The following is a 22395-nucleotide window of genomic DNA, read 5'->3' as shown; positions in this document are numbered from 1 at the left end:
TGGGTGAAAGCATAGTTTTTCCTCATAATGTTTCCACCATTGGAGTGCAGGGATATAGAAAAAGGGTATTTTTGTATCATGAGGAAACAGCTTCAATTTTGCATGTGTACATGAAACATACACTTATGGAAACATTCTTATGCATAACTCACCATCTATGTACATTAGTAGTTGAAGTTAATGCAATGTATATGCAGCACATAACCTGTGGAAATTTTGGCATTGTACATTTTGTCTGTGATCCTATTTATAATTCTGAAATATGTTTTTGCTTTTTCTATCCTTCTCAGTTGGAGTTGGCAATGATTGAATGCCATTGGGATATGAAGACTCTCCACTTATTTTTACACATGTATGTGATCTGTCATCCCTGTAAATGATGAGGACCAGAGACCCCTGGAAGCTGCTAAATTCCTTGATGGTAAGCATTTTGTTTTTCTTGCTAAATGCTCAGATATTCTTTTAAGGTATACAGAGACCTAAAAGAATCTTATTTTTTTAATATCACTAAATGGTATGCTATGATTTACTCCTTGAGTGCCTTGTCTTCTCTCTATGTTCAATGTCCTGATCTTTAATGCTGATCAGGGTGCTGAGAACGTTGGGCTTAAGGGCTCTTTACTTTCCAGTTTGCAACTTTAAAACACCCTAAGGTCCATGAATGTACTTCTATCAGTGTAGTTCCCCAAATATGCATTCCAGAAAAGCTGAACAAAATGAGTCTAAAATCCCTACTGTCTCCTCCCCTTGAATAAGAAGTCTTGCTCTAACAGGGCAACCCTTTCCACTCATACACAGTTTTTGTGCTTTGGTGGATGTGGAGCTGGTAGGGATATTGTGGCACCATTATATGGAATATGTAGGCTTTTAATCTGTTACAGAGACCCCTTAGTTCAAGCCCTAGTTCAAACCCTCATATATCTGTTGATGGGCCTAAGATCACCATGTAATGTAAGTTCTAAGGAGCTTGTGATCAGATAAAGAAGCAACAAGGAGAAGTACTCAAGAAACATGAATTTCATTATAAACAGTTTATCTGCTAAAGTTTATGCAGAATTTCCTAAGTTTCTATGCTTTTTTGAGTTGTATCATTATCCATAGGTGTGCCCGGAATGGAAGGTTTTAGTGTCCATTTCTGCAAGCATTTTGACAGATTGTCTTGCTTTCCTTCTGGCATAGATTCCATAGTAATAATCATTGCATTACCCTTTCCTCCTTTGTCCTACCAATTTTTGGTGAACTCTAAGATGAAAGATTATTGTGCACCTTTCCGTATTCAAAAATATGTTTCCTAAGTAAGAGAGTTTTTGAGCAATAGCCAATTTCACATGCATCTCTACCTCAAGTACACTTCACAAGATTTTGATTCTTCCATGCACCTCTGTTCCATATCTCTACAGAATCTACTAATCCCAGTCTCATGAATGAAATCTGCCATTTAAATTTGTTCTACATTGTATGTTCATTACCTTATTTTTGTTTCTGATGTTAACTTATCATTGTTGATTTTTTTGAGATTATATTTCAAATTGCATAGGAGAGATATAGTAATAACTTATGTAAGAAGTTGGCTTTGTTGTATTTTCCATATACAAGTCCTGATATCATTTCACTTGACTCCTCATTTCTTTGTTGCTTGTATGGGTTGTTTTAGTTTGCTAGGCTGCCAAAAGCAGGTACCATAAAATGAATTGGCTTTTAGTAATTGGATTTATTAGTTTATAAGCCTACAATTCTGGAGCCATAAAACTGTCCTAATCAGCGCATCATCAAAATGATACTTTTCTTCCTGAAGACCAGCTGCTGGCAGTCCTTAACTCCCCTGACACATGGCAAGGCACATGACAGTCTGCTTTTCTCTCCCTTCTCCTCTGGGCCTTGCTCCTTCCAGCTTCTTGATTTCGTGGCTTTCTCTCTCTTTTGTCTAAATTTCATTCTCATTAAAACACCCCAGTAAGAAGATTAAGACCCACCCTTAATGAAGTGGGTTACATCTTAAAATCCTACTCATCAAAAGATTCTACTAACAATGGGTCCACACCCACAGAAATGGATTACCTTGAAGAATATAGTTTTCTGGAGTTGAAACAGCTTCAAACCATCTTGAGGGTATAATGATTTATGTTTGTATTTGAATGTTTTTCAATGAAAGTATGAGGATGAGTTTGATAAACAGTTGGTTACATGCATTAGCTTTGCTGATATCAATGAATAGATACCCATTTGTTGTGAAAATCCAGGTAATTGGGAATTGGTCATTTCCAGTAAGAGATTTGCCATGATCCACTCTTACCAATTTACTATGTCATAGTGTTTTTACTGTTGGATCTGTGAGGTGGTGGTGTTGATTGGCTTTCTGAAAAAGTACATACTATGATTGTTTATGTCTTCTTCAGATAAACAACTTATGCTTTGTGTTCTAGTGTCCCTGTGGTACCCCAATTAATCCCTAGTACATTATATCCTGTGACTTTTAATTTCTGACCAAATCCAGATCATTTCTGATGTGTCCAATGATATTACTTAAGTGTTGAACTCATATGCATGGTGAGTCACCATTTATATTAATTCTAGATATGTTCCTTCCTATGTAATGCTGATAGGGAAGGGAAATGTGACATATACCACTGTCAAAACCTGCGAAAACAAATTGATAGTGGAAGACATTCAGTTTGTGTAGCATGTTTGCAAAGTTGGAATTCAGGGAATTATGTATAAAGAATGCTTCTGTGGTAGGTGGATACCTTCAATTCATATATACCAAAATGCCCCAAAACAAGATTCATGCATACATACATAAATATATAATGCATACATAAAGAGAAGATGTAACAGATTTGTAGATGAAGCTTATAAAGTAGTGAGAAAGCAGTGTTGTACTTATTGGCCCTTGTTTTTAAATCATGAGTTCATGTTCTCATTTCTCAGTTGAAGTTTCCAGTGAATGGATGCCATTTGGATAGAAACATCCTACATATATTTTAATACCCAAAGGTGTAAGAAGTCCCTGAAAGCAGTGTGGCCTTGAGTTTTCCTGAATCTGGTAGGTCACAGTGTCTCTCTTGGCCTGCTTCAACTTCTCCTGATCTGTGTCTCTTCTAGATTTACTCTCCTTATAAGGATTCTAGCCACATGGATTGATGCCCACTATGATTCAGTTTTGTTGCACCTTAACTAATATCTTCAAAGGTTCCATGTGCAAGTGGGTTCATACCCACAATACCAAGGTTGGTTCTTGAACATTTCTTTTGTGGGGGCTTGATTTACTCCCCAACAACACATTTCTGAGGTAAATTTACAGCAATATCTGTGTCTTTTTTAATGTGTAAAGACCTGACCAACAATTTCCTGAAACATAAAGCACACTCAGACCATCTGTTTACACATTTTGTATTGCTACCAGAAATTCTTGGATAATATTTGCTTTGCTGGTGGCCAGAGACCAGCACAAAGGAATGTTGTTTTGAGTTATCATTTGGAAATATCCCGGAAGAGTAATAACTTAGTATATTTCAGTGAAAGTTCAGTCAGTAACCCCATGATTTTGTGTCTGACAAAATATGTGTGTATTTCTCATCTTTCCCCATTTTTATTCTCTTCATGCAGGTGGATGTATACCAGTCATAGGATTACATATTGAAGAATTATTTCTTCCCTTGTGCCATGACATGGATGACAGTTATCAGGAATAAGTTATCAACCATTCATCAAGGACTAGTGTTAACTTTCACAGTGGTAAGCATTTTGTCCAGAAAAATGCTGTCTTTCCTGTTAAGGATTCCATAATACTCAGTGATACTAAGAATCTGGTTTTCCCTGTCAGTTGTGGAGTTTCAACCAGTGATTGTAATGGTCATTGTCTCTGGTGAGTAATGTTGACCAATGTGTCTCTGGGTGACATCCTTTAGTGCTCAATGTCTATCACTTATAATAGGGTCAAGGTCCTCTTCTTAAAGTGCCTTGATCAATGATGTCTTCAATGTGGATCTCGTTGGAATCTAAACAATCTGAGTGATGCCTTTTTCCCGAGTTCCAGCACAGAGACTTACTCTAAGCAAATATATAGAGGGGATATTTGCATTTGGTCAGCTAAGTGGTAGCAACAGGGACTGCCCAATTTGTTGCTAACCTGACTGCATACGTTAGAGAAATTGAATTTTACTGAAGTTTATAAATATGTGATTTGAGATTAAAATAGCAACTCTTTGGATACTTGGCTGGCAGCATATAAACTATGTAGAAAAGAGACACTAGGCTGTCAATACTTGAGAGATGAAATCCTTGGCAAGTGATTATACCTACATTTGAACCATTGACTCATTTTTATTAGTTGTTTATAAATTCTGAGTGATAGCCATTCTTTTTTGGGGTTATTAAGGCATCAAAACCAAAAGAGATTATGAGTTCTTTTAATAGCCAGTTCTCAAAGATTAATAGGAAATTTAAGAGTGGTTTTGATGAATGCAGATGGCTTCTTAGTCTGTTTTGATTTCCTTGCTAACCCAGTCACTAATAGTAAAACAGATGTTTTTTCATGTCTAATGATGAGGCCATGTCATAGATATCTGAGTACTGAATCAAATAGAGGTTACATTAAACATTTTTAATTGTAAAAGTATTAAATTTCCAATTCTGGGTCTTATAAATCATTATACCAATGATCTCATTGGCTGCTATTCATATGCTCTGAATAGTTTCATATGATTCTAAGAAAAATGAATTTCTATGTTACACTTTTACAAGGAGTTAAAAAATTGTCCTTGTCATATAGGCAGTCAAGAGAAAATTCCTAAAAGACTTTTTTTTATCTCCTTATGATTTTCTGTTCCAATAGGAAGTTTTTGTTTCTCAACCTCTTTATCCTCTGTACTTTGTAGATTGGAATTCATATTGAAGGGAAGGAACATTTTGGTGCATGAAATTCTCATCTGCATGATTTCATCATATAATCAGCTCCCTTCTCTGAGAAGGAACATTTGATGTATGGAACTGTATATGGCATTCCTCTATAAATTGGTGATTCTTCATGGTATCACCTCCCAACACTGGAAAGTGCAAAACAATGTACTGAAGTGCAAATAATGAACTGCAAATAATGTACTGAAGTGCAAAATGTACTGAATAATGTACATCCATTTTAATATATTTATTATGCATGCTGTTTTCGCATTTTTTATTAGCAAAGGATATAACTAGTTTGGGGAAGAATCTGTTAATCCTAGGAGTGCAAGGCATTAATAATATGATAAGTCATCTGAAATTTCTGTTTTCTTAATTTACAAAATTTTGCTTTCTTTGTACTCTTGATGGTGCCTTATGTAGGATTAGGCATGAAGAGTGGTAGAGTGAGTGTTGTCTCCAGTGTGACAGATAGTAGTTTGAATCTACTGAGCATATGACTGAATCCACTGAGTATTCAATATTGTGGCCTGGTAGATGGGAAAGTTCCTAATCTTGATTAGATTTAGGGACAGGTGTGACTCTTCACATACTACCCGATATTCCTAGTTACATGTATATTCATTTCAGATGACGCTATCTTCCTAAGATGCTGTGGCCACACTGAGTGGAAATAGAGGCCTCATAACCCTGTTCAGCCTCTGAAAATTGCCAGGTTGCTGAGATCAAGCTAGATAAGAACTGAGATAGATTTTTAGTTTGTCTATTTCCCACTGTCACAATTTATCAGATATCTTGTCCACATTCATTATGTTTTCCTTATAGTTAACATATTTCTGAGGTTGAATTTAGAGAAATATCAGTGTCTTATTGTGAATGGAATGGACAACTGACCAACATTCTTGTGAAACTTTGAACACACTCACTATCTGTTATACATTTTATTTTGGTGGGAAGAAATTGTTATATAATATGTGACTGTCGGTGGCATGTAACAGACATGGTATGTTGTTTTGACTATCATCTGAAACATCCTAGTAGAGCAATACTTTAGTATATTTCAAAGGAAAGTACCTTTGATAATTATCTTAGTTTGCCAGGCTACTATGACAAATGCCACAAAATGTGTTGTCTTAATAACAGGAATTTATTGACTCACATTTCAGGGGCTAAAATTCCAAAATCAAGGTGTCAGAAAGGCCATACTTTCCCCCTAAAGCCTGTAGCACTCTGGTGCTAACTTACTGCAATCCTTGGGTTTTCTTAGCTGACATCTCTGCCTTATCGTCACATGACCATCTCACTTTCATATTTTCTGTTCTTCCAGTTTTTGCTGACTTCTGGCTTCTTCTCCTCCCAGCGGCCTTCTCTTTATAAGACCTCTAGTAATAAAGATTAAGACATCCTGATTCAGTTGGCCATGCCTTACCGAATAGCATCTTCAGAAAGTCCTTTTTACAAATGTGTTCACACCCCAAGGAACACATAAAGTACATTTCTCCCCTGGGGGTATATAATTCAGTCTATTATAGTGTAGTTTTGTGTATATCTGACCAATGCATGTGTATATTTCTTATCTTTTTTCTATTTTTGTTCTCTTCCCATGTGAATGTGGACCAAGCACAGATTTGCATGTGAAGAAGTTATGCCTTTCCTTGAGACATAACATTAGGAAGAGTATCAAGAATAAATCTTTTGTGTAGTCCTCAAGGTCCAGTTGAATTCTCACATTGGTAAGCATTTTGTCCTGAAAATATTGCCATTCCTCTTAGGTATTATATAATATTCATTGACAAAGGCCTCTGGCTGTGCTACTCAGCCTCAAGACTCAGAATTGATTGTACTCAGGCTCTAGTCCCTTTATCAACATGTGTAGATCACTGATGACTTAGAAATAGTCCCGAAGTCATCTGAACAAAATAAGTGACTTCTGTGAAACTGAGGTTCAGCACAGAGACCCACTCTACACAGTATACAGGCAGAGGGCATTCTATTTCATTGGCATTGGTATGAAAGGGACTACCCTATTTGTAGGTAACCTACCTCCCTACATTATAGAAATTGCATAGCACAGAGTTTTATACATATGTGATTTGAGATTACATTGTATCTTGTGGATGGTTGATTAGCAGGGCTCCTAAATAGGTAGTAAATAGACACTGGGGAACCAATGCATAAGTGACATGGTGCTCCAAGAAGAGTTGTACCTACACCTGCACACTTCGAAGATATTCTGAGGTGTTTGAGCCTGGAGAATCAGGATCAGTCTCTTGAGTGCTATCAGTTGGACAAAACCCAAAGGGGTATGGTTTTTTTTGCTTATTATATTTCTCTTTGATTAATGTCTTATTCAGGAATACTATCTGGGCAAATATCTTCTTGGTTGTTTCAGTTTACTTGCTAACCCTGGCACAAATATTAGAAAAGATTTTTTTTTTAATATCAACAAAGGGAGTAATTTTATACATGTTTGAGTACTGGTCTTTGTAGATGTTAGACTGAACATTTTAGTTGGGAATTAAACTTGCAAGTTTAAAATGGAAATTTTCATTTCATTGGCTAATATTGATATGTCCTCGTCGTGTTTCATCTGGGTTTAAAGGGAGATCCCAGTTGTAATGAATGATGCCAAGAGAGCATGCTGGGAAAAAGTTGACATAAGTTTTAGTAAAAATTATTTTCTATACTGTGAGGTTGCAAGGAGAAAGCGTGGAAGGTGATCAAGTGAATAGCTTTTTTTACTTCATTGTAACCTCTTATAACCTTACATTCCATTATGTGTATTTGTTTATAATCTTCCCTAATTTCTTTCTCTACCTTGTAGATAAGAAGTGACACTGGTGGGAAGAGTCGTTTTGTGGTATGGAATTCTCAACTAATTCTTCTCATGAATTGGTAATTATGTCATAGTGCAGGCTCTCATCTGTAGGGAGGAAAGAATGATGTATTTGCTGAAGTAAAAACCAGTTTATAATATATTCATTTTACCAATTTTTTGTATTTATTTTTTGTAACAAAATATATAAGTTAGTTCTTGGGAGAATATGATCATCTAAGCACTGTGAGATTTAGTATCATGGTGAATCATTTGAGGTGTTTGTTCTCTTAATTCCAGGATTTTTGCTTTTACTCTATCTTCCTGATGGTGCCTCATACGGGATTTATGCATGGAGAATGACGGAGATTGCGTCCCATGTTAGCATGAACGAGGGTGAGGTTAAATTTGTGTAAATAACTGTGTCTTCTTGTGAATGGAATAGAACCTAGCCAAAATTCTCCTGAAACTCTGTAAACACAGTTAGACTTTGTTAATACACATGTTTTATGGCTGGCCAAAATTGTTGGACAGTTATGGTCTACTAGTAGCCAGAGTCCAACATAAGGAAGGTTGATTTGAATATTATTGGAAGCATCCTAGTAAAGCAATATTTTAGTAAATTTGAAATGAAAGTATATTCAGTGACCCCACTGTTTTATGTGTGTCTGACCAGTGCATATATGTATTTCTTATATCTTTTCCCATTTTTACTCACTTCCTACAGGTTGACATGTACAGTTTACATATTGAATAGTCATTTCTTGCCTTTGATAAGTGATATGATCATAAGTCTGTCATCCAGTCCTCAAGGACCTGTGAGAATTCTCACATTGGTAAGCATTTTGTCCTGAAGGTATTGTCAATCCTCTTAAAGATTACATAATACTCCAATGACAATAAGCCTCTGGCTGTGCTGCTCATCCATGGGGACTCAGCTATTGATTGTGATAACTGGTATCAAGTGATGAGTTTCACTAATTATTTCTTTTATTAAAAGTTTGAAAATGAACTGTGGGCACTACATGTGGAATGTCTTCAATAGTATATTTCAATCTTCCTGCTAACCTTAGTTCAGGTATTGAAAAAGTTGTTCGGTTTTTGCCAAGTAAGTAATGGAGCAATTTCATACCCATACAAGTGTTTACAAGTAGATCCTGCATTAATCATTTTTAGTTTATAATTGGTTAACTTTCAAATTCATGTTTTTTTAATGTGGATTTCTTATGTCCTCACTTGGTTTAATATTGGTTTTGAGGAGATCCTAATTTTAAACTGTTTCCAAGGAGAGCATACCGGGAAACTTTGTGATGGAGATTTTAGAACAAGTGACTTTCTATACTGTTATTCCAAGGAGGAAGTTTTTTTATTATTATTCCAAGGAGTAATTTTTTCCAATATACAGGTAGCATAGTGACAATCTGTGGTGATTTTCTTGTAAACCTTGATCACTGAACATTCTGTTAGAAAGTTTTTGTTTCTCAACTTCCCTAATTTTGTCCTGTGTGTTGTAGATTGGAAGTGATGTTGAAAGTTAGGGAAAATTTGATGGCTGGAATTCTCACTGACACACTAGTGAATTGGCAATTATGTTATTGGCAGCAGCTTCCTTCTCTGGGAAGGATAAAACAGTGTACTTCAGAGGTAATATCCCAATTTTAAGTGATTTATTTTTCCAAGTTTAATTATTTTCTAGTGGTAAAGCATACATAACATGAAACTTGCCATTTTAACTATGTTGAAGTATACAATTCAATGGCATTAATTACATTCACAATTGTGTACAACCATCACCAGTATCTATTTCCATAATTTTTCATAACCCCAAACAGAAATTCTGAATCCATTAAGCAATAACTCCCCAATATCTTCTCCCCCTAGCTCTGATAATTTCTAGCCTCATTTCTATCCCTATGAATTTGACTTTTACAGATACTTCATTTAAATGGAAAAATAAAATACCTGTTCTTTTGTCTGCCTTATTTTACTCAACATAATATTTTCATGGTTCATCCATGTTGTAGCATGTACAGAACTTCAGTGCTTTTTATGGCTGAATAATATACCATTGTATATATACATGGCATTTTGTTTATGCATGCTTATGCACATTTGAAATGTTTCCACTTTTCAGATATTGTGAATGATACTGATGTGACTATTGACATACAAGTGCCTGAGTTGCTGTTTTCAGTTCTTTTGAGTATATGCCTAGGTATAGATTTGCTGGGTCATGTGGTAATTATGTGTTTAACTCTTTGGTGGAATCACTAAACTCTTTTCCACAGTCATTGTTCCATTTTTCATTCCCACCAACAATGCTGAGGGTTCCAGTTTCTCCACATCCTTACCAATACTTATTTACTGGCTTTTTGTGTGTGTGTATGTGTGTGTGTGTGTATGTGTGTGTGTGTGTGTGTGTGTGTGTGTGTGTGTGTGTGTGTGTGTGTATTATATGCATCTTGGTAGGTGTGCAGCAGTATCTATCTCATTGTGACTTTAGTTTACATTTCCTTGATGACCAATAACATTGAGCCTCTTTTCAGTGCCACTTGAATATCTTCTTTGGAGAAATATTATTCATGTCCTTTGCTCATTTTTAAATTGTTTTTGTTGTTGAGTTGTAGAAATGCTTTATATATTCTAGATATTAGCTCCTTATCAGAGATAAATGGTTTTCAAATGTTTTCTTCTGCTCTGTTGGTTGACTTTTCATTCTCTTGGCATTGTAATTTGATGCACAAAGTGTTTTAATTTTATTGAAGTACTTTATACATATTTTTCTTTATTGTGAATTTCATTTAAAAATCCTTGATAAGCTCATGTACAAGAAAGATTTGTCATTATATTTCTTCTAAAAATTTTATAGCTTTAGCTCTTAAATTTAAGTGTTTGATCCATTATCTGTTAATTTTTATATATGGTTTCTGGTAAATGTCCAACTTCATTCTTTTGCATGTGGATACCCATTTTCCTAGAACTGTTTGGTGAAAGGCACACTGGGAGCTAGTGATAATCTGTTGAGTATTCAAGTCTTCTGTTGCCTTCATTTCCAAAATTGTGTACTTTATCTGTCTTCCTGATAACATTTCATACAAAATTTAGGCATGAAGAGTAATGTAGAGGATGTTCCTTATTACTGTGACTGTATGTAGTTTGGATCTACTGAGGGTGGTGTGTGACCGAAGGCCTTGAGTCCTCAGCATTGTGGCCTGGTGAGCATCAGTCTGATGGGAGATGGGTAAATTTCTCATGGTGAGAGGGATAAAGTTTGGCTGGGCCCCTCTTTATGCTTCCTGACTTCCTAGTCATGTCCAAAGCTATTACTCATAGACACATCATTACTGAATTGCTTTGGCCACATTGAAAGGATCAGATGTGGAAAAATCCTATGCAGTATCTGCAAATTACCAGGTTTCTCAACTCTAGCTGGGAGAGATTGTTAGGCAGTTTCTTTTTTTCTCCAAGTATGACATTTTTGTGGTATTTTTTTTTTTTTTTAACGTGGGCAGGTCCCGGGAATCAAACCTGGGTGACTGGCATGGCAGGTGAGAATTCTGCCACTGAGCCACCATCGCACTGCCCTGTGGTATTCTTTTCTACAATCCTATAATATACCTTGCAGGTAACATAATTCCAAGATTTAGTTTACACAGGTAAGTATGCTTTGTTGTGAATGGAATGGACACCTATGCAATATTCTCCTGGAATGTTAGGCTTGCTTGTTAACAATTTTTGGTTGGCAGATATTATTGGACAATACTCTGATGGAGGATGGAGGTTAACATTATGAATGTTGTTTTGAATATTATTGGAAACATCCTATTAGAGCAATATTTAGTCACCTTCATATGCAAGTAGATTAGTGAACTTTTCCTCATGCCTGGTTGACCAAAGATTTATATTTCTCATTTTTAAATATTTTTGCTCTTTCTTACAGGTTGGCATGTCCCTATGACTGGGTTCTATGAGAGAGGTATTTCTTGCCCTTGAGCCATGACATGAAGGAGAATTTCAAGAATAAATCTGCCATTCAGTCCTCAGTGGCCACTGAAAATTCTCATGTTGGTAAGCATTTCGTCCTGAAAATACTATCAGTCCTCTTAGGGATTAAATAATACTACAATGACAATAAAAATTTTGTTTTGCTAGCCAGCTATGGGACCTCAGTCATTCATTTTTATATAAAAGAGTGTGTCCCCAGGTGATGAATCCTGAGTGCTCAGTGTCTGTCACTTATCTCAGGATAAAGGTCCTCTTGATACACATGCCTAGATCAATGTTGACTACAATAATTGATCTCATCGGAAAATCTGAACAAAATGTGTGATAAAATTACTTTTTTGAAACTAAGGTCCAACACCAAGACCTACTTGGACAAAATATTTGGAGAAGTGATTTGAGTTTGGTCAGTTATGTAATACCAACATTGTCTGAGGTATTGAAAGCCATCACATTTGCATGTTAGAGGAATGGGCTTATACATAAGTATACAAATATCTCATTTTTGCATAAATTACATTTGAATGCTTTTACTGAATTCAGACATTGGAGAACCAGCATAGGAAAATGAGGTACACTAAAAGTAGTTTTACTTATGTTTGAAATTTTCACTTGTTTTTCTTAGGTGTCAGAATCTGCTCAATGATAATTAGTCTTTTGAAATCCTTTAGTTGGTCAAAATCCAAAGTGCTTGTATGTTTTTATAAATCATTTCTTTTATGGCAGACAATTACATGAAATATGAAAAGTTGGGAACTATGTTTCTAAGTGAGAAAGAATGTTCTGTTTTCTTTCTCACTTAGTTATAAGGGCAAGAAAAGTTTTTCTTTTTTTCTATCAACTGAATGTCCAATTTCATAGACATTTAAATGATGGCTACAATTAGATGCTGTATTCAACATTTTTAGGAGTAAGGTGGTTAAATGTCTAGTTCATTTATTTTTTTACATTTATTTCATTGGCTACTGTTCATATGTCTTCATTGCATTGCATATAGGTTTAAAGGGCAATCCTAGTTGTAATGCACGATGTCCTGGAGGGCAGGCTAGGAACTTTGTGACCAAGATCTTAGGAAAAATGACTTTCTATTCTATGCTTTTCCAAGAATGAGCATATTTGTTCTTGTCTTAAGACATTCAAGTGAATATTTATAATACATGTAAGCCCTTATCACTTACTGTACAATTAAGAATATTTTCTTTCTTAGCTTTCCTATGTTTTCCTCTGTGTTTTGTAGATTGGAAGTGATATTTGATGAAAGTGACATTTGATGAATGGAATTTTCACTGGTACTCCAAAGAATTACTGATTTTGTCATGCATACCAGTTCACTTCTACAGAGATAATATCCCAATTTTTAATATTTATTTTACCAAGGTTTATTATATTTTATAATAGAGAATTTAATTAGTTTTGGAAAGGGTCTGTTATTCCAAGCAGTATGAAACATTATTAAACTGGAGAACCATCTGAGGCTTATGTTCCCTTCATTGAAGGCTTTTGCTATTTTTCTGCTTTACTGATATAGTCTCATACAGAATTTAGGAATGGAGAGTGATGGAGAGGGCCACCATTTCTTGCTACCGTGGCAGAGAATAATCTGGGTCCCCTGAGGAGAGTGGGTATCCAAATCTACTCATTTGAACAGTGTGGCCTAGTAAGCATTAGCTTGACAGGGATGGGGAGGTTCTTCATGGTGAGTGGGTTCAAGGTTTGGCTAATCCCCCCACATACTCCCTGATTGTCCTAGTCATTTGTCTATAGTTATTGCACATGAATGTTTCCTGCCTTAATTTCTATGATCACACATTGTGGAAACAGATGTGGTGCAATCTGTACTGCCTCTACAAATGGACAAATACTGAGCTAAGAAGTTAAAGTGCTAGGAGATACTTTAGATGGTATTCATTGCCCCCCCCCAATGAAATCTTTCTGTGGCTTCCTGATTTGCAATCTGTTTTGTCATCTTTGAGGGTAACATAATTCTGAGGTTTAATTTACATAGATAACTATGACTTGTGTTAATCAATTATCTGCCCTTTTCCAAAGTAAAAATTAAACTTCTTGGATCTGTATGGCAAGCAGAAAGTTACAACTTGGAGTTAGGCACCTAGGCTTAACTCCCACTGAGACAAGAAGATAGGATCTAAGTTCTTCAGGTTAACATTTATAAGAAATGATTAGGGCCCTTAAGGAAAACATTCCTGAGTAAAACTGGCAAGATATTTTTTTAGCTTTTTAAAAAGATTTATATACATCTTGAAGGGACAAAAAAAAGGATTTATGATTTTCTCAAGGAAATACTCCAAGAAACAGGAGTAGGGAAAATATCTCTTTCTTTTTTACCACAGATAATTTTTTTTTTGTTTTTCTTCTGAGATTTGTATTTATCCTTTTACCACATATATAAACTCTGAAACTATCTTGTCACTAAAGTAAATGGGATAAAATACATTTATATTTTTATATATTCTATATTTACCAATAATATTAGGGCAAGACAGATAAAATGCCAAGCATGAAGTTTACACTATTAAATTCTAATTTAGAATAATGTTTAGATTATGACAAGTTTTTATGTGTACAATCCATATGCAAAGCTATTGTGTATGAAGCAGACACTTTAGTTTTTCTATGTACATGGATCACTCATAATACGTATAGAAATGACTTTTAGAATTGAAATAATTAAATTTCCAGGCCATTATTTTTTGTGTAATCTTATTGAATAGTTAGTTGTTAGAGCTTGATGAAGAATATATTTTATTTTGAAGAAAACTTCATATTTTGACCAGCCATTAAATTTTCTCTTTAGTAAGTAATCCCAAGTAATTAATGAAAAATATTGAAAAATGTTATTTTCTGATGTCTAAACTTTCCAGTTGTTTTGAAGTGCTGTTGTACTTAAATACTTTAGAATAAGAGAATTTTGTTACTGTCTTTTGTTTTTAATTCACAGAATGTGATAAATGTCCTCTAGAAATGGCTATGGAAATGGAATTGCTAGACATTTGATGTGCTTGCTAGGATTGTTGGGTGGCTATGAAAAGTCAGTGACAAGAAAAATATTTTATTCTACTTCATCCATATTTGGGAACAAACCACATTCTAGCCAGTGTTTTATGTATATATATATTCTTCATTTCTGTCTGAAGAATAAAAATGGTCTTCCTTATTTACAAAAACAAGTTTTTTAGATGCTTGGATATATTTAGGTAGGGTACCTTTAGGTAGATGCTTGGATACGTTACAAATTCTATAATGATTTTTTCCTTAATATATATTAAGTAAATATTGTCAAAAGAAGAAGGGAACAAAATTTTTGACAGCTGGTTTCTGATATTTTCTTTGACATTCAATCTGCTGTGATATGTTGATTTAAAGAATGTTTAGAAAACCTTAAGACTTCACAGGTCCTCTAGAGTGTCTAACCTCCTTCCCTCCAAGAATTGATGGTTTAGTGTTTTAAGCTCCAGGAGTCAGGCCTGACCAGGGCAAAGCTGCCTCAGTATGGATATTCAGTTGGCTGAGGTGTATCTCATCTATGCTTTATTTTTCATTGTGATTCTTGATCAGGGAGTAGTAAAGAGGTTTACTGAAGATAAATGTTCCTGATACTGACAATATCAGTATCAGAAATACTACTCTGACCACCCCATTAGAGTCACTTCACTGTCCTAGCCATGAGTGCATGAAGCCTGTATAGAAAACATTTTTTTTTTTTTGGTTTTGTTTGGCAAGATACTACTAGTATACAAACCACTTTTCTGAGCAGCAAGACATTCATTGTCAGTCACATCTAGTATTTAACAAGTTAATTAGCAACTTTATGATGTCTAATGTCTCTCTTCTAATAATTTACTTAGTCAATATGACAGCTTAACTAATGTCCTAAAGTAAATTAAAAACTGCCAAGGATTGGCACTGAGAAAATACATAATTTGAAATATATGGGGCAGAGAATGCAGTTTTAGGTTAAAAATAGGTGTAAGAGAGAAGGCCATAGAAGCCAAAAGGATGCTGATACTGCAGAGTCATAGCTGTGGTTTAGGAATTCAGCACATACAACTAATGATCAATGGACTCCAAGTTAAACCTCTAATTTGGGAATAGCAAGAACTAAATCTCCAGCTTCCTGCTGCCTCCTTTTTGCTATTTTGTATGTATGTCTCATCTTTTGTCTTTATTCCTTCCAGGTGACAATAGATCTAAAAGAGAAGGGGAATTTTTGAATGTTCTTGCCTTAACTCTCAGATATCAGCTCCAGAGAGCAAGCTGACACCCGTTACTTGTCAGTTGGTGGTTCTGCATTCCTACCCTGGTCTCTTGGACACCTTTCAGGTATGTCTATATGTTTACGGGAAAAAGGCCTAGGTTAGATAGGAGTTGATATATCTTGCACTACTTTAGCTTGATAACATTTAGTTATAGCTAATTTGCATTAAGAACTCATACCAGAACCAGATGAGAGTGGGTTTAGTAATTCAGAAATACAGCAGTGGGGTCTTAATAGGCTTTCCTGATTTGAGGTTTTCCCTCAAAAATTCCATGGTAAAAATAAATCTGCCTCTCTGAGACCATTTATGAGATTACTCCTTGGTTCCTTATTTTCCAATTCCTTTTTTGTGGTTTCTAGGTATACAATAAGTTCTCAGTAAACTTTTTTGAGGACAGATATATGAATGTGTCATTTTTGTTAATTTGGTGAATAACCTAACTAATTAAGCAGCAAAAGATAAATAAACAAGTAAGAGCTACTATTTTCAGTGGAATCCAGGTGATCCAGATAGTTTCGAAAATGCTCAATAGAGAAAAGCCCTAACAGAATGTACTGATAGTTAAGAAAGAATAGCAAAGATATAGTTAGGAAAGAATAACCAAGAATGAATGCTCACCTTCAGCTACATTGCCTTACTTCATTGGAAGTTGAGTTTCTTATATTTTTCCCTTCATAGAATGTCTTTCTGGGAACTCTTCTGCAAATGAATGATGCCTATAAATTCTTGAAACAAAATTCCTCAGACAAAGCACCTCTTTACCTAACTATTGTCCAAGAGCCACCCTCTGAAGGTATGGTTTTACTGAGATTAGTCCTTGTCTTCTGGGAAAAGCCATGTCTGGGTAGAAAATGAAATGTTAATTTTCTGAAGGTTGATGACTTTTTTTTGGTATGGTTGACTAACACCAAGTTCCAAATTCTTTGATGAATTAAGAATATAGCTTTTCTTACATACCTATGAGAAAGTATGTAGGCTTTTCCACATCTCAGTACTTTTACTGTTAATATGAAGGATCTGTTTAACCTTTTCCTATTTTACAACTTAGCTCTTTCATTGCTGGAAAATATAATGAAAAATATAAATCCATTACATTGCCAGAGAATTGTTATTGGCTTGAGATACAGTGGGTTTTCACTAACTATTAGACTAGAAGACTGACAGATAGTTTTGTTTGAAATAATTCATGCAATGAATGAGTGCCCTGAAGCTTTAATGTGCCAAATACAGAGGGAAGGAAAGAGACACAACATCTGAGGTTGTTGAAGATGTACATCATTTTTAGCCCTGCAAAAGGAGAAAAAGTGTACCAGTGTCTGTCATCCTTTATGTTAGGAAGTTTCAGACATTTTTCTAGCCATGACACAGACATAGCTGCTGGAACTATGGGTTTCTCTTTGTACTATTGTAGATCTGTTGTAACACATGCAGGGTTTTATAGGAGATGTTTCTTAATTTTGCCAATTCTCCTGCTATTGTCCTTGCAGGTGGTCTCCACATGAAAGAGGTGAATTTTTTACAGTTGATGCCATTACTTCTACCACCAGCTTCACCAAAACAATGATACAGTCTTCCTTGTGCTTGGAGACTTCTCTCTTTCCTGTGTTGCAGTGGACACCTCCTGCAGATAAGAAATGCTTAACTGAGAAATGCTCATGTTGGGATATCATCGATGAGACTTTAATTTGGGCATGGTGACTGTTTCCCTTGCTGCCGCTTGACTCAATCCCAGGAGCCTCAGTAGAGGAAACATTATTGCACAAGAAGCTCAAAATGGTGGAATTGCAATCTCAGTGCTCCCATAAATATACATTTATATTTTTATAATTTTCACTTGCTACTTGGTAAATTTTAAAAATAGAATATTTGAAAACTCTGCATCATATTTTCAAAAATTCAAAGCATAGTTAAAATATAAATTAAGTGCTCCCCCTCTCTCAATTCTATTCCCAGTGGTTTTCTTCTACTAAGGGAATTGTGTGCATTCTTTTAGTGAGTATCTGCACACAAATAACACACAAAAGCTTTTTTTTGGGGGGTGATCTGGAAGTGGGGCCATATTGTATGCATTCTTCTGCAAATTGCCTCTTTCACCTAACAGTCTTTAATGGCCTTTTACTATTTCTGTAATACACATTTATGCCATTTGTAGAATGACTATGACTGTTTTGTAGATAAATATAATTAAATGTCTTAAGCATTTCTCATTCATAGATATTTATATTAGCACCAAATTTTTGTACAGTCAGCCTCCCGATATATAAATTAATTTGCACTGGTCTATTATCCTATAATAAATAGATGAGATTAAGGATATGCACATTTCAAATTTTAAAAATTATTGCAGAATGTCCTTTAAAATCTGGTAATAACTTTATCCTCAAATAGCAATGAATGAGATTGCCAAATATCCCACAAACTTACAAGTAATGGATTTTATAAATATTTTAAAACTTTGCCAATGTGATAGCCCAAACTATTGTCTTAAATTATGTTTCTTTTGTTTTTAATGCATTTGATCAGTTTTCATAGGTTTACTGGCCACCTGTATTTTTAAATTTCTTTTCTATGTCCAAATTTGGGGTGGGGGAATATTTTAATCTCTTCTTGATTTTAAAGAGCTCATTTATTATTTGGGAAATAAGCTTTGGATTGTCAAGCATTACAGATATTTTTTATCCACTTCTCAAACTTTGTTTTTTGTTATAAGAATGTTTATAAATGTTACATGTTCAAGTATAACCATGTTTGCTTTTATGGCTTCTCAATTTCATGACATTTTTGAAAAAATATTTATACTGAGCCCATAAAACTCTTCACCTGTGCTGACTTCTAATTCTTTTGTGTTATTTTAAATTCAAATTCTTAACTCATGAGGAATGAGTTTGTTTTGGAATATTAAAGTTGTCAAGTATTTACCATTATTTGCCATTATTTGCCAATGATTGTCCATTTATCTGTAATGCCATCTTGCACATGTGCTGTATTCTCATCTGTGACTGGCTCCATTTTTGTTCTGTGGATCTGTGTGTCTCTTCTTTGCCTTCTGTCACATGTCTTCTCGTTGGAAGAAATTACAGTTTAGACTGCAATTTCATCAACTTTAATAAACTAATTTGGGGGGGGGATTGGTATTTAATAATATTGTCTTCTTCTCCAAGGACAAGGTATGTTTCTCTTTTTCTTCAATAATTTTAATTACTGTTATTTCTTTAACTTGCAATGGAATTTTCTTATTAATTTTTTTGTATTTGACAGTTTCATGGTGTTTTTTTGGTTTGTTTTGGAAGTTAAGTGGTTACAGTTATCTTACTGTCTCTAGTTGCTTTTCAGATGACTATTTTTTCAAAGAATACAAGTAAATTCTTGCAAATACTGATGATTTTGAGTCTTCCCTTCCAATCAGCCCTTATATGGTTATATTGATAAAGTGCACTTAATGATACTTTCAGAGCACTTGATTGTGGAAGTATTATCTACCCTTGATTTAATCAGGTTTTAATGGGAATGTTTCCTGGATTTGACCAGTACACTGTTGATGTCTGTTACCCAAAAAGGCCAACACAAGGAGCTGTGATAAGCAAAGCTGAGTTTCTTACTGCAGCAAGGGAAAACACCACGTTGATAGGGATTTAATAGTATTCAAATGAGGGAAACTAGGGCTATGGGGTCTGGACTGAAGTAATTTAAGGTGGGTTTTTCAAGATAAAGAACTGGTTAGGAATGGACAAAATTTGTGATGCCTGGGCACTGTGAGATGAGGATCTTGATATGAGTCTTGTTTTGTCAAATTGTTGTCTGATAAGTGACTTGTTTGCTTGTGTGAGCAAGGAGTTATCAGTGATAGAAGAACTGTTTGCCTGGATAGTAAAATGTGTATTTATTGGTTATGGTTATATCTTGCTGGGAAGGACTCTTTGGGGATGCTTTCAAAGCTTAGTCCCAACAAATAAGTTATTTTTATGTGGTGGTCGCAGTCATCAAAGTTAGAAGCTTATTTTAAATTTGTGATGCTTTTTTCATGTTAGGAAAATCTCCTACCCTTTATATTTTTCTAAGGAATTTTAATCAAAACTAGATGGTGGGTATAATTAAATGTGTTTTGCGTAAACAACCAATTTATTATTCTTCTTTTGCGCTTTTATCATTGTGAAATTATTCATTTTCAGTTATTGAAACTTTTATCCCTTGAATATACCCTATTTGGTTTTTAAAAAAAGTTTTACTCTTTTAGATTCCTATTGAATTATGGGTATTTTAGTTTGATTTGGAATTTTTGAAAGTATACTGCTAAGTGATCTGCAGTTTCCTTTTTTATGCTATTTTGTCATGTTTTTGTACCAGATTTTCTGTTTGAGTTAAAATGATTTTGAGGATTTTCTTTTTTCTCTATTCTAGAATTGGTTAAAAAGGTCTCACCGTACTTTGAATGGTGTACATAAACACATCATCTGAATTCTGTTTTTGATGGCTTGCAGTGAAAGTGAGGCTAACTGCCTAGAAAACTTTCTCACTTTCTTCTATGATTATTGCTTGATTTTTTGTTTGTTTGTTTCATATGTATTTTGTATTTTTTGTTGTGTATTTTTTATTTGTACCTTATTTTTTTGTATTTTATATGTTCTACAATAGTTCCATATTCTTTCTATGTTCCTTTGGGGTTTTATTCCTATTAAATTCTTAAAACTTCTGTGTAATCCATTTATTTTCACTTTTCTTGATTATGAAAGTACTTTTAGCTTGGATGCTTGATCAAAGCACAGATTTTCTCTATTTTACATTATTTAAAACTTTTTGTTAAGAACATACAGAGTGTAAGGAGAAAGTAACAGTGGACACGCACATACTAGGATCCCAGATGCCACAGTTGTCAGTATCTTGACATATTTGCTTCATGTTACTTTTAAAGTTTTCTCAAATATGTTAGAGAAATCATCCCTTCTGTTTCCTCCTCTGAAATCTTCTGAAAAAAGTTTTTTTAAAGATAATATGTTAACGAAATACAGAATTTACAAAAGGATATTCAATGACAGGTAATTTGCCTTCTCAATTCTGTCCTCCCTGGCCACCCATTTTCCCATCCCTAGAGGCAACTAGTGTTACCAGTTTATTTTTCCTTTCACATGTGTGCATGCAGGCGTACACACATATACAGCTAAATGTGTGTGTTTGTGTATAGGTAATTACATATATATGCTTTTAGGCAGTTCTATAACTTTCTTTTACATACTCATGTGATATAGAAATACTTAATATTTCTAGATGATTTTCATATCCATACATTAGTAGTCTCCTTATTATTTGTAATGTTTTATATTTGTATATAGGTAAAATTTAGATAGAGTTAAAGATAGAGTTATTTTAGTATATAAATCTTAATTGTATAATTCGATGTGTTTTCTTAAAGTATTTTCGTATAACTATGCCCTTATTCAAGAGATTGAATCTTGAGAACCTGCCTTCCTCCTTCCTAATTTCCACATGCGACAATATTCTGATTTCTATCACCATTGATTATTTTGCCCACTCTTGAAATTAATATAAATGGAATTAACATAGCATGTATCTGGTTTCTTCTGTTCATCATAATTACATTGAGATTCATCCATATCATTCCCTATATCACTAGGTTTTAAAATTATCTTTTTAATAGCAAAGTAGTATTCCATTGAATGGATTTACTATATTTTATTTATCCATTCTCCTGTTGATGGACACCTGGGTTGTTTCCAGTTTTTAGCTGTTTTTAATGTCTTATCAGATCTATTATGTAATTACTTATAAATGAAATTTCTACATCATAAATTAGATGTTTTGTTTAACTTTATATGAAATTACTAGTCTTCTAAAGAGGTAAAATTTTTCGCAATCCAAACTAGCATTTTTGGAATTTTCAATTATTATATATTACTGCCAACATTTGAAATGATCAGTTTTTAAAATCATATCCATTTAAGTGGATGTGAGGTATATCTCATTGTGACTTCAGTTTGCAAGTTATGCACTTAAGAAATTAAGCAGTTATTCATGTGATTATTGGCCAGTTTCAAATCTTCTTTGGTAAACTTTCTCTTTAAAATTTTTCCAACTTTTAACTTTGTGTTTTGAAATAATTTTAGAATTACAAGAAAGTTTCAGAAATATTACAGGTTCCTGTATCTCCTTTACTCAGCTTTTCCAATATTAATACCATATAACCATTATGATAACATTATGACATGTAAGAATTTTTGAAACAAGAAAATTAACATTGATATAATACTATTAACTGATATGAAGACCCTATTTAAATTTTGCCACTTGTCCAACTGATGTCCTGTTTTTCTAGTTCAGGATCCAATTCACTATCCCATATTGCATTATTTGTCATGTTTCCTTTGTTACTGCCAATCTTGGAGAATT

At 34.3% G+C, this 22395-nt stretch overlaps 1 long non-coding RNA gene and 1 pseudogene across 30 annotated transcripts in view; both read left to right on the top strand.

Moving 5' to 3' along the window:
• The window catches only part of LOC143652395 (uncharacterized), a 156144-nt gene extending 136724 nt beyond the window's left edge, over window positions 1–19420 (top strand). For 11 of the 30 annotated variants that reach the window (XR_013160630.1, XR_013160625.1, XR_013160618.1 and 8 more), the window contains 11 exons: window positions 291–421; window positions 2929–3043; window positions 3607–3735; window positions 6526–6632; window positions 7724–7794; window positions 8015–8110; window positions 8442–8550; window positions 11655–11782; window positions 15913–16057; window positions 16672–16786; window positions 17481–19419. This is a non-coding gene — a long non-coding RNA (uncharacterized LOC143652395). Of the gene's footprint in view, window positions 1–290; window positions 422–2928; window positions 3044–3606; window positions 3736–4877; window positions 4982–6525; window positions 6633–7723; window positions 7795–8014; window positions 8111–8441; window positions 8551–11654; window positions 11783–12953; window positions 13062–15912; window positions 16058–16671; window positions 16787–17480 lie in introns of those variants that run through there. The other 19 variants (XR_013160627.1, XR_013160623.1, XR_013160633.1 and 16 more) reach the window with 10 other exon arrangements.
• LOC143652839 (small nucleolar RNA SNORD116) lies at window positions 11988–12072 on the top strand (annotated as a pseudogene).
• Window positions 19421–22395: the final 2975 nt, after the last annotated feature.

Source organism: Tamandua tetradactyla, chromosome 12 (assembly GCF_023851605.1).
Source record: "Tamandua tetradactyla isolate mTamTet1 chromosome 12, mTamTet1.pri, whole genome shotgun sequence".
NCBI lineage: Eukaryota > Metazoa > Chordata > Mammalia > Pilosa > Myrmecophagidae > Tamandua > Tamandua tetradactyla.
Note: the sequence above shows the minus strand (reverse complement) of the source record. Positions and strands in the feature narration are given on the sequence as shown.